Here is a 13,872-nt window from a genome sequence, read left to right as displayed (position 1 = left end):
CCCACCTCCTGGACTCAGCTCAGGCAGCTAGCACTTTCCCCCTGGTTAACAGTGACTGCCTGCAACCATTCCTTGGGCCACTCCTGTTCGTTGATTGGCTGGGGAAAGGAAGGGGGTTCAAACTCTCTCTCATGCTGCTTGTTGGGGAGGGTAAGTGTATTCATTTCAAACCTCGGTCTCTGTCCAGTTTCCAACCTCACCATTCCGCCTGTATAGTGCTGAACCCCTAGCTCCAGGAGCAGCTCTGACCCAAAATATTGGTCTTTACTGACTTAAAGAACAGACCAAAACTGATTTTTCTGCCAGATAGACTACTGGAGCAGAACTTGAACCAAATTCGGTGACACCACTACTGCTTTGTTTCCCTGCCCTTTGCCCTAAGCTGAGCAAGAGGTGATGATAGCTCAAAACAGAGGTTATGGACTTAATACAGAAATTACTTGGTAAAATTCTTTGGCCTGTGAGCTATGCAGGAGGTCAGATTGACTGATCATAATGGTATCTTCTGGCCTTAGAACATAAGAACGGCCATACTGGGTCAGACCAAGGTCCATCTAGCCCAGTATCCTGCCTTCTGACAGTGGCCAATGCCTGGTGCCCCAGAGCGAATGAACAGAATAGGTAATCATCAAGTGATCCATCCCTGTTGCCCATTTCCAGCTTCTGGCAAACAGAGGCTAGGGACACCATCCCTGTCCATCCTGGCTAATAGCCATTGATGGACCTATTCTCCATGAACTTATCTAGTTCTTTTTTGAACCCTGTTATAGTCTTGGCATTCACAACATCCTCTGGCAAGGAATTCCACAGGTTGACTGTGTGTTGTGTGAAAAAATACTTCCTTTGGTTTGTTTTAAATCTTCTGCCTACTAATTTAGTTTGGTGACCCCTAGTTCTTGAGAAGGAGTAAATAACACTTCCTTATTTACTTTCTCCACACCAGTCATCATTTTATAGACCTCTATCATATCCCTCCTTAGTCGTCTCTTTTCCAAGCTGAAAAGTCCCAGTCTTATTAATCTCTCCTCATAAGGAAGCCGTTCCATACCCCTTTCTGAACCTTTTCCAATTCCAATATATCTTTCTTTTGAGATGGGGCGATCACATCTGTATGCAGTATTCAAGATGTGGGCGTACCATGGATTTATATAGAGGCAATATGATAATTTTCTATCATATTATCTATCCCTTTCTTAATGATTCCCAACACTCTGTTCGCTTTTTTGACTGCTGCTGCACGTTGAGTGGATATTTTCAGAGAACTATCCACAATGACTCCAAGATCTTTCTTGAGTGGTAATAGCTAATTTAGACCTCATCATTTTATATGTATAGTTGGGATTATGTTTTCCAATGTGCATTACTTTGCATTTATCAACATTGAATTTCATCTGCCATTTTGTTGCCCAGTCACCCAGTTTTGAGAGATCTTTTTGTAGCTCTTCGCAGTCTGCCTGGGACTTAACAGTCGTGAGTAGTTTTATATCATCATCAAATTTTGCCACCTCACTGTTTACCCTTTTTTCTAGATCATTTATGAATATGTTAAATAGGACTGGGCTTAACACAGACCCCTGGGGGACACCTCTTACTTACCTCTCTCCATTCTGAAAACTGACCATTTATTCCTACCCTTTGTTTCCTGGCTTTTAACCAGTTACCAATCCATAAGAGGACCTTCCCTCTTATCCCATGGCAGCTTCCTTTGCTTAAGAGCCTTTGGTGAGGGACCTTGTTAAATGCTTTCTGAAAATCTAAGTACACTATATCCACTGGATCCCCCTTGTCCACATGCTTGTTAACCCCCTTAAAGAATTCTAGTAGATTGGTGAGGCATGATTTCCTTTACAAATACCATGTTGACTCTTCCCCTACAAATTATGTTCATCTATGTGCCTGACAATTCTGTTCTTTACTATAGTTTCAACCAGTTAACCCGGTACTGAAGTCAGGCTTACTGGCCTGTAATTGCCGGGATCACCTCTGGAGCCCTTTTTAAAAATTGATGTCACATCCAGTCATTTGGTACAGAAGCTGATTTAAATGATAGGTTATAGACTACAGTTAGGAGTTCTGCAATAATCTGGGACAGTTCTTCAGATTTGTCACCTAAAAAGAATGGCTGAGGTTTGGGAATCTCCCTCACATCCTCAGCCATGAAGACCGATGCAAAGAATTCATTTAGTTTTTCCGCAATTCCCTTATCATCCTTGAGTGCTCCTTTAGCATCTCGATTGTCCAGTGGCTCCACTGGTTGTTCAGCGGGCTTCCTGCTTCTGATGTACTTAAACATTTTTTTTGCTATTACTTTTTGAGTCTTTGGCTAGCTGTTCAAATTCTTTTTTGGCCTTCCTAATTTATTTTTACACTTAATTTGCCAGACTTTACGCTCCTTTCTATTTTCCTCACTAAGATTTAACTTCCACTTTTAAAGGATGCCTTTTTGCCTCTCACTGCTTCTTTTGCTTTGTTGTTTAGCCACAGTGGCACTTTTTTGGTTCTCTTACTATGTTTTTTAATTTGGGGGGATACATTTAAGTTGAGCCTCTATTATGGTATCTTTAAAAAGTTTCCATGCAGCTTGCAGGGATTTCACTTTTTGCGCTGTATCCTTTAATTTCTGTTTAACTAACTTCCTCATCTTTGTGTAGTTCCCCTTTCTGAAATTAAGTGCTACCATATTGGGCTGCTGTGGTATTTTCCCTGTCACAGGGATGTTAAATTGCCAGGGCCCGTGCTTTGAGAAAAGTCTGTGTCCATGTCCTCATCACTATCGTGATCGTGCTGTCGACGCCTCCTTGCCTGCTTTTGCAGGTTCTGGTTCTGCACATACTACAGGATAATGCGCGAGGTGTTTACAATTCTCACAACAACAGCAGCAGTGAGCTGAGCGGGCTTGTAGCAGGGCGGACTCACCCTGCAGCGCCTCCTGCTGGTCGTCTCTGGGAATTAGCTCACTTTCCAGCCAGGAGCGCCCTCTGCAGGCCAGTGATCCGCCTTACCGCTGGCCCCCGTGTCCCTCCTGGACCCCAGTGCCCCTTTCTCCGGCCCCCCTGGCAGTACCCCCACACTCTGGGTCTCCCCACCCAGGGGAACCCCCACCCACTAACCCCACCTCACCTCAGTGTAAGGCTACTGCCAGTCACCATCTAGTCCCCACTCCCTGGGGCAGACTGCAGTATACACCAATCACCACAGGCAAGGTTGGGTTTGGACCTGCTGCCTTGGCCTACCCCTGGGCTGCCCTCTGCAACCCCCAGTACCTGTTGGCCTTATGCTAGGCCGTAGCCTGAGGCTTTCCAGGCTGGAGCTCCCCAGCTCCTCTGCCTTTCCCCAGCCCTGCTCCACTCAGGTACCCTGTCTCTAGATCCCTGCAGCCAGGCCCTTCTCTCTCTGAATGCAGAGAGAGACTATCTGAGCTCCTGGCTCCCAGCCTCTTTATATAGGCCAGCTGGGGCCTGATTGGGGCAAGGCCCAGCTGCAGCTGTTTCCCCAATCAGCCTAGTAGTTTTTCCCCTGCCCCAGCCCTCTTCCAGGGCTGTCTTTAAACCCCTCTGGGCAGGAGTGGGTAACCACCCCGCTACAGGGCTCCATGCTCGCCGTGGTATGGCATCTGCAGGAGAGCAGAGTTGCAGGGGAAGCGGTGGATGACGACGGATGCCATGAGAATAGATATTTATACCAAACGACGAGAGGACCTGCAAGGTGGATTCATGGCACCAGGAGAGCAGAGTTGCAGCGGAAGCGGTGGATGACTGAGCTCATTTACTCTATTGAGCTCAGTCATCATTTACTCAATTGACACTGAGCTCATTTACAACAGCAGGAGAGCAGAGTTGCAGTGGCAGCGGTGGATGACGATGGTTTGCAGACCTACTGCACCGTCTGCTGCCAGCAGCACCCAGGACACAACAGCAGCGGTGACGGTGAGCTGAGCTGAGCGGGTCTCCATGCTTGCCGTGGTATGGCATCTGCATGGAAAAAAGGTGCGAAACGATTGTCTGCCATTGCTTTCACGGAGGGAGGGGCGACTGACGACATGTACCCAAAACCACCCACGACAATGTTTTTGCCCCATCAGGCATTGGGAGCTTAACCCAGAATTCCAATGGGCGGCGGAGACTGCGGGAACTATGGGATAGCTACCCACGGTGCACCACTCCATGAGTCGATGCTAGCCACGGTATTGAAGACGCACGCCGCCAACCTACTGTGCTTAGTGGGGACATACACGATCGACTGTATAAAATCGCTTTCTAAAGATCGACTTCTATAAATTCGACCTAATTTCGTAGTGTAGACATACCCAATCTATGAATCGGAGACTTCGTTTTCTTCCAGCTAGGACAGGCACAAGGGACAAACACTACAGTAGCCATAGCCATGACAAATTCATAGACAACTCCAAGAGAATTTTTTAAAATCTTTAAAAAACATGCTTAAATTGGAAGCAGTTGAAAGAGAAGACCATGGGGATGCAGTATTATCAATCCCAAGCACTCAGAATTCATGAGTTAGGCCCCCAAAATAACAAGATTTTAAAAATAACTTTTGGGTTCCTTTTCTTTGCCTTCTGGTGTCATAGGCTTTAGGGGTCACATTTTAAAGTCTTTCTTCATATCCACGAGGGCTAGAAACTTATTTTTAAAGTGAATGCTGAGATTCTCAAAGTAATCATAACTTCAGAAGCTGGGTTTTTAAAGAAAGCATTGAATATCATGAGACTCACGATGAAGTTATGAGAGTTGGCAACACTGGGACTGCAATACTGTTAGAAGAAAAAAATATGCCATTCCTAACAGACAGGGCAGAGCCCTGATGCCATCTGCTAATTTAAAATAATAATTGACATTATTTTAATATATGATCAGAGATGAGAGAGTAGGAAAAAAATGCCAGTGCAAAGAATCCCTTCTCTGTAAATACAGTTTATGATCTATAGACAGGGTGCATAACTGATAGCAAGCTGATGCCATGCTTGATCTTGATTCATTGTCAGTAACGTGGTTTTAAAATTCTCTCCCTGTTAGTAGGGTAATAGACTAGACTTTAAGGCCAGAAGGGACCATCACGATCATCTAGTCTGACCTCCTGCACACTGCAGTCCACAAAACCTCACCCCCCCAATCCTGTAATAGGTCCATGACCTCTGGCTGAGTTACTAAGGTCCTCAAATCACGATTTTAAGACTTTCAGCACTACAGGTGCTTTACCCTTCCTTAACAAATGATGTTGTAAGGGTGGAGAATCGGCCCAAAATGTTTAACAGCACAGATCTGCACTTCCTGGATTCATTCACCCATAGGCCCAGGCTACATAGTCAGGGAAACTGGGGGTCTGATTCTGTGAGGTGCTGAGCACCTTTGTTTCCCATGAGCTGAGCAGCACTCTGCAGGAGATGTTCAGTCCTTGGTAAGATCAGGCCTCATGTTAATGCTTCTCTAGCTACACAGCTTTAAGTACAGTTTCCCTGGCCAGTGCAGACAGGACCTACCTGTGCTGAGGACTGGGGCAGGGCACACAGCAGGATCCAGCAGCCTGCACTGGGCCTGGCTACAGGGAGCTGGAAAAGAAGAAATAAGTGTTGGGCAAATAAGGTGTTGGAACCGCCTCCCCTGCTGGTCATGGCCTCAGGCTATGAGTTTGCATTGTATGCGGGTGGGCACCTCTGAACTCTGCTGGATGTGCCACCCACACCCAGGGCCAGGGCCATCCTTAGGATTTATGGGGCCCTATGCAGTATTATTAAACCGGTGCTCCTATGCCCGACGGCAGCCCAGGCTCGCAGCCCGGGGGGGGAGGGACAAGGCAGCAAAGGATACCGAGCCGCCTGGCCCGCCTCACAGCGGTGGAGAGTCACAGTTCCCCGCAGAGACCCCCGTACCCTCTCCCTCACACAGAATGTGCGGCGCCGGCGCATTAGGCTCTGTGAATACGGCCCCTGCCTAAGGAGACTGCAGTGCACGCTAGGTGTGCAGAAGCTGACCCGCTCTTACCTGCTGTCATGGGCGGTGGGCGAAGCTGCCGCTTGGGGAGGCTAGCTCCCCAGCCCACCTCTTCTGCCTGTGGCCCTGCCCATACTCCACCCCTGCTCTGCCCCAGGCCCCGCCATCTCCCTCCTCTCTTCCCTCCCCCTCCCTGATCACCCCTTCCAGCCAAATCCCTGAACCCAAATGAAGCAAATGACATTTGAAAAAAACATTCTTCTGCAATTTCTTTCTAAAGAAAATGGAGCATGTTTTCCACTGCATGCCAGAAGGTGAAGACTGGACATGCAGAAGGTACCTAATTAAAAGCACTAAACTTGGGAATAAAATATGTCAGTAACGGGTTTTTTGATGTACCCTGAAGTTTGTCAGAGATTTATTGGCAAAGACTTTGTAGTAAGGGCAAGTCAGCTGTCCTGCTGAATACAACATTAAATATTATGGAATACATGATGCAGCTCTTCTCTGTTTTACATTTTCTTAATCAGTATTTCTAAGCTGATTTTATATTTTAAATGTACTCTTAAGTCTTCATAAAGTACTCATTCCAGATTACTACATATTTATCTCACTGAAACAAAGACATTCTTTTAAATTAATCAGTCACAGAGGTTTAGTGTGTTCATAACAATGTTCTATGCTTTTAGAAAAAGGGAACACTAATTTACTGTGTGGTGATCTCCATAACAACAGACATGTTTATGAAATTTCACCAACTTTAAAAAAGATGTTTCCAAAGATTTTAGGCATAACAAAGGATTTTATATCTTACTAAGGTACTGATTTTGCTAGTGGGTTCTCTTAAAACTAGTTCATCAAATAGTCAGAAGTAAAGAAAGGGAAACTCGTTTGTCCAGCTATCTGGCAGGAAAGGGGTCTTGTCCCTTTAAGGGCTCTCTTCAACAGGGGGGTGAAGGGAGAAAGGGATGGACAGAAAGGACAGGAAGACTTTGGAAGCAAGTTTTTTCTACTATAGTAATTAAAATTAAAATGTGTATTTTAGATAAGGGTGGTCTTTTGAAGGATTTATTTAAAAAATTATGTCTGAAGATCCAAGCATTTAAGGCTAAAGATGAATACTCAGATTGTGCATCTAAAAATCTATGCAAGGATTTTTTAGAGATGTGATTTTATAATCTTCAGCAACACACTAATGAAATATTTTTCAAGGAAATTTTAAACGAAGGTCCTGTAGACTAACATGTTCTGAGTAAATATTACAGTAATGCACAGCTGTTTTGGTCAGTACATTCAGAAACTGACAGTATATACCTGGAGGTTGGCAAATGCGTTAAATGGCTTCATTACCACTTGACTGGCTCTGTAACAGTTTCAATGTTGTGCTAATAGCTCTGGCGGCTGGAGGCTTTTTCACTTTTAAGTTACTAGATCCTCTCCGGAGGAAGACTCACCAGGCAGCAGCAGCTGGCTGTGGGAGCCTGCAGGAAGGGTCAGAACAGGGATAAGAAGAGGCGGGAGGGTGGACACCAAGACCCAGGGGGTGCCCCAAATTTTCAGGTGCCCTGCGCAGCCATGTATGCTGCGTATGCCGAAGGACGGCCCTGCCCAGAGCAGCGTCACAGCAGCAGCTACCTGTGCAGCAGGCCAGGTGGCATTTCTAGTCCACGCCTATAGTAAAGGGAACTAGTGTGTAAGAACTTGGTGAGCCTTCCTAGGAGCCCCTGTCCAGAGTCAGTGCCTCCATCCCAGCCCTGGCCATGGGGCTCTGGACCAGCCGCTACCCCTGTCCCTGTCCCAGCCCTGGCTGCAGGGCTCTGAACTGGACCAGTGTCCCCATCCCTACCCATGGGGCCTCTGGACCCAGCCGGTGCCCCGTCCCCAGCACTGGCCACAGGGCTCTGAACCTGGCCGGTGCCCCGGTGTGACACCCTGGCACCCCCTTATTCACCACTGTTCTATAATTAGGATATGTTTTGCACAAAGTATGCCTTGTGAGGTATCATTCTAAAAGTCTTGATCTCTAGACATTAATATATCGTTGGATTGTATGTGCTATCATCGTATATGAAGTTATGAAGTTTGCTATGTATGTGTTACTGAAACACGTTTTGAGGTTGAAAACACGCACAAGCAGCCTTTCAGGTACAACAGTAACAAGGCCAAACAATGTTAATGGCTTATTGAGGAAATGCACACATGCACAAGGATTACCCCAGGATCTGTGTACAATAGAACCTCTCAGAGATAGCACTACAAAATGGGAACTCTTTGACCAAGGTCAGAGCAAAAGAGCTGTCCAGCAAGTGGAGAGAAGAAATAAAAGGGGGAAAATGAAATCATGGGGGGTACTCATTCTCCCTACAACAACACACCTGGAAACATCTAAGGAATAAAGACTGAACTGGGGGAAGTGATGGTCCCAGGCTAAAGGGATTTCTAGTAGGGCTGTCGATTAATCACAGCTAACTCACGTGATTAACTCAAAACAATTAATCACGATTAATCGCACTCTTAAACAATAGAATATCAATTGAAATGTATTAAATATTTTTGGATGGTTTTCTACATTTTCAAATATATTGATTTCAATTACAACACAGAATACAAAGTGTACAGTTCTCACTTTATATTATTATTTTTATTAGAAATATTTGCACTGTAAAAAAGATAAACAAAAGTAGTATTTTTCAGTTCACCTCATATAAGTACTGTAGTGCAATTTCTGTCCTGAAATTGCAACTTACAAATGTAGATTTTTTTGGTTACATAACTGCACTCAAGAACAAAACAATGTAAAACTTTAGAGCCTACAAGTCCACTCAGTCCTACTTCTTGTTCAGCCAATCACTAACACAAACTTGTTTGTTTACATTTATGGGAGATACTGCTGCCTGCCTCTTATTTACAATGTCTCCAGAAAGTGAGAACAGGCATTTGCATGGCACTTTTGTAGCCAGCATTGCAAGGTATTTACGTGCCAGGTACGCTAAACATTCGTATGCCCCTTCATGCTTCGGCCACCATTCCAGAGGACATGCTTCCATGCTGATAACGCTGGTTAAAAAAATAATGCGTTAATTAAATTTGTGACTGAACTCCTTGGGGGAGAATTGTATATCCTCTGCTCTGTTTTACCCACATTCTGCCACATATTTCATGTTACCGCAGTCTCGGATGATGACCCAGCACATGTTGTTGTTCGTTTTAAGAACACTTTCACTGCGGATTTCACAAAACGCAAAGAAGGTACCAATGTGAGATTTCTAAAAATAGTTATAGCACTTGACCCAAGATTTAAGAATCTGAAGTGCCATCCAAAATCTGAGAGGGACGAGGTGTGGAGCATGCTTTCAGAAGTCTTAAAAGAGCAACACTGAGATGCAGAAACTACAGAACCCAAACCACCAAATAAGAAAATCAACCCTCTGCTGGTGGCATCTGACTCAGATGATGAAAATGAACTAGCGTCAGTTCTCTCTGCTTTGGATCGTTATCGAGCAGAACCCATCATCAGCATGGATGCATGTCCTCTGGAATGGGGATTGAAGCATGAAGGGACATATGAATTTTTAGTGCATCTAGCATGTAAATATCTTGCGACGCCGGCTACAACAGTGCCATGTGAATGCCTGTTCTCACTTTCAGGTGATACTGTAAACAAGAATCAGGCAGCATTATCTCCTGCAAATTGTAACCAAACTTGTTTGTCTGAGCAATTGGCTGAAGTAGGACTGAGTGGACTTGTAGGCTCTAAAGTTTTACATTGTTTTATTTTTGAATGCAGTTTTTTTGTACATAATTCTATATTTGTAAGTTCAACTTTCATGATAAAGAGATTGCACTACAGTACTTGTATTAGGTGAATTGAAAAATACTATTTCTTTTTACAGTGCAAACACTTGTAATCAAAAATAAATGTAAAGTAAGCACTGTATACTTTGTATTCTGTGTTGTAATTGAAATCAATATATTCAAAAATGTAGAAAACATCCAAAAATATTTAAATAAATGGTATTCTATTATTGTTTAACAGTGCGATTAACAGGGCCGGCTCTAGGCACCAGCAAAGCAAGCAGTTGCTTGGGGCGGCAGATTTGCAAGGGGCACAAGAATCCAGCATGGGAGCTGAGAACCAACAGGGGGCCCTGGGAGCTGTAGTTCCTTGGTTAGCTCCCTGCCTATAGAGCCAGCCCTGGAGCAGGGAAAGAACTACATTTCCCAGCATTCCCTTGGCCACTACCAACAGGAAAGGGAGGGGGAAGGAGTATGGAACTGAAATCTGCAGCTTGCTGTGAATGGTAGGAACAGAACCAGCTCTAGGTTTTTTGCCGCCCCCCCCCCCCCAACCCCTGTATTGCCCCAGCCCTGGACTCTCCCCCGCCCACACCCCCTGCTGCCCAGCTCCGGCCCCCACCTGCACTCCCCTGCTGCCCCAGCCCTGGGCTCTCCCCCGCCCACACCCGCTGCCGCCCCAGCCCTGGGCTCTTCCCCTCCCCCCGCATCCCCAGCCGCCCCAGCTCTGGCCCCCACCTGCACCCTCCTGCCACCCCAGCCCTGGGCTCTCCCCCGCCCACACCCCCTGCCGCCCCAGCTCTGGCCCCCACCTGCACTCCCCTGCTGCCCCAGCCCTGGGCTCTCCTCCCCACACCTCCTGCCGCCCCAGCCCTGGGCTCTCCCCCCCCCGCACCTCCTGCCGCCCCCCGCCCACACCCCCTGCCGCCCCAGCTCTGGCCCCCATCTGCACTCCCCTGCTCCCCCAGCCCTGGGCTCTCCCCCCACCTGCACTCCCCTGCTCCCCCAGCCCTGGGCTCTCCCCCCACCTGCACTCCCCTGCTCCCCCAGACCTGGGCTCTCCCCCCACCTGCACTCCCCTGCTCCCCCAGTCCTGGGCTCTCCCCCCACCCGCACCTCCTGCCACCCCAGCCCTGCGCTCTCCCCCGCCCACACCCCCAGCAACCCCAGCTCTGGCCCCCACCTGCACTCCCCTGCTCCCCCAGCCCTAGGCTCTCCCCCCACCCGCACCTCCTGCTGCCCCAGTCCTGGGCTTTTCCCCCCCACCCGCACCTCCTGCCGCCCCAGCCCTGGGCTCTCCCCCAAAGAAGGAATTGGGGGGACTAAATGGACGGTGCACCTCTCTATCTGAAGCCTAGCAAGGGAGGTATGTGGATCCCACTAGAATTTAAAATGAAAAATAAGGGAGGGGAGGCTCTGGACCTGGGCAGCTTTAGATACAGTACCAGGCACTTAGGAGGATTTCCACTTCTGAGCCATGGAAGCAGAAATTGACTTTTCCTTTCCAGATATAGCTAATATTCAGAAAGGGAATCTAGCACCTGCCTTCCAGATTTGAACACCCTCAAAATTCAGGAGTGCTCAAGCTCAATTTGGGCAGCTGTTACTTCATTTCCCCCAAATCAAATATACTGATCCACTGTAACTTGCTGTAGAAAAAGTAGAATAAATTGAGCAAGAAATGCTTCCCCGTGGTTATTAGGACTGGAATTGCTATTTTCAACAGCCATTGCTTTTTTTTTTTTTTTTTTAAGTTTTAGTTTTATTTGTTTAAAAGGAAGACCGTGATAGTGCATTCCCCATAGAAACAAAGAATGGAACAAAAGAATAATAAAGGCACCTCAACTTATTCTCATTTATGTAGGACAGTCTTATAATATGCATCCAGATATCCTCCAGTCACACAAGCTGAAAATTGTTCCACTTTACTGCAGTTCTGTAACCATATGGGAACCAATCCTGTCTGTGTTCTGTGCACATCCAAAATTCCTGCTGAATGACCCGCCCTGGGAGCAAGTTACCAGTGACCCAGGGCTGGGGCGGCAGGAGGGTGCAGTTGGGGGTGGGGAGGGGGAGAGCCCAGGGCTGGGGTGAGGGGCAGCCAAAAAATTTTTTGCTTGTGGCAGCAAAAAACCTAGAGCCGACCCTGTCTGTATGTATAAATATCTTCTTTCTGTGTGTTCCATTCTATGCATCCGATGAAGTGGGCTGTAGCCCATGAAAGCTTATGCTCAAATAAATGTGTTAGTCTCTAAGGTGCCACAAGTACTCCTGTTCTTTTTGCGGATACAGACTAACACGGCTGCTACTCTGAAACCTGTCAATAAATTCTAGAAAATGCTCTCTGACGGTCACCATTGCAGGGACATTTTCACTAGCTTCTGTTGTTGTTACAACATGCACCATTAAAGTCATTTGATCCATATGGCTGATGTCAGGTGTGCAGTCCAGAATAACAGAGTAATGTCTTGCTGACTTCAGATTTGTCACAATCTTCTGTTTGACTTTTGTTGCCAGTAACAGTATGATGTCATTTTGAATTGTTTTTCCGAGGTCGTGAGGTGTGTCCATTTCTTGGGTGGTGACTCTTCTTAGATGCTCCTGGAGTACAGCATCAACCTCAGCCATCAGCTCCACAATTTTAAGGAAGTTTCCATTGTTTGGCACATGCAGCTGATCTGAAGTGCCACGCAGTGCTAGGTTTTGGGTAGCAAGCATTCTCACAATGGCAACGAGCCTTTTCAGAACATTTTGCCAGTGAAGAGACTCTGATGCAATCTTCTCTTGATGCTGATCATCTATGGTGGTCTTTAACCTTAGTCTCATCTCAAGCTCTTTCCACCTATGGAATGCTCTCTGGTGATTTGCTGCCTTCTCATGGCATGCCAGATTTCTAGCCAGATTTTTCGAGTCCTTTGTTCCTGTAGAACCCAATGTGGCTGGAACATTAGACTGGAAGAGTTTGCAACAAAAACAGTATGCAGCATTCTAGGTTTTTGAGTACATAAGCCATGGCCTCTCCACTTTGTCACCATTGGGGATTTCACACCAGTAATGTGTTGGATGGAAACTTCTATTTTCATAGTCTTTGAGGAACATGAAGTTTTTCACTTGCTGTGGCCCATGCAGTACTAGGAAGTCCCTCAGGCTACTGCTCAAGTGGGTCCACAGTCCTGGATCATCTAGATTTAAGGAACTAAACTCAGCAGCAGCTGTTTCTTGCACCTCCACCACACTCTTCTCTGATCTACACTTTTCTTCAGGGATGTGCATGGTTACACCCATTTGAGATGGAGATATGGATGCTGCAGTAGCTGCCAGGTCACCTGCACTCTGACTAACTGGAAGATCAGGCATCTCCTCACCACTCACATCCTCACTGGGGCCGGAAGGCTCACCGTGAACATTTGTGTCTATGTATCTCAGGAGAGCTCCTTCCTGCTTAGATAGAAAAGCTTCCTTTGCTTTCTTTCTTTTTCTGAATGCTGCCCCAGAGGGGCGTTTTCTTCTTTCACTCATGACTGCTGTTCTGTGCCAGCTAGAGTGGCTCTCAACACGCAATTGAAGGGGACAAATAAGCAGACTGGTAGCAGAGTCTGAGTGAGGGAAGATCTCAGCGTCTTAAGGGCCTAACTGGCTCTTACTACTTCAGTTGACTGCCTGTTCTCCTCAAGTGGGTTCAGGGAAGCAGCAGGAAACAGGAAGCTCCCTGATAAGCTGGTGTTAATCAGTCCAGGGTCCTGGGGGTGCTGGAGAGGTACATAAGAGGCTCCTCCTCCTCTCTCTCCCTGCAGCTCCTGCTGCTTTCTGTTATTTCCTCTCACCTTTTCGCCTGCCTGCCTGTTATGTCTCTTGTGCCCTCCTTCCTCCAGCACAACACTCCACCATCTTTGTGCATCTCGAGCAGAGAGAATACATAGGCACCCGCAGCAGACACAATTTTCTACCCTCTGGGTCCTAGTGGCGCCCCCCACAGTCTGGCACCTGAGGCGGCCACCTCAGTTCGCCTCATGGTAAGGCCAGCCCTGTCCTGTGGGCACGGAGAACCTAACTCCCATTGAGGTCAGCCAGGGAGGCTGGATGTGCACAGTACAGGAAATAGACTGTCAGGGCAGCAGAATCCACTGAAAAA

Source organism: Emys orbicularis, chromosome 5 (assembly GCF_028017835.1).
Source record: "Emys orbicularis isolate rEmyOrb1 chromosome 5, rEmyOrb1.hap1, whole genome shotgun sequence".
Taxonomy (NCBI): domain Eukaryota; kingdom Metazoa; phylum Chordata; order Testudines; family Emydidae; genus Emys; species Emys orbicularis.
The sequence above is the reverse complement of the archived record's forward strand: the minus strand, read 5'-3'. Positions refer to the sequence as shown.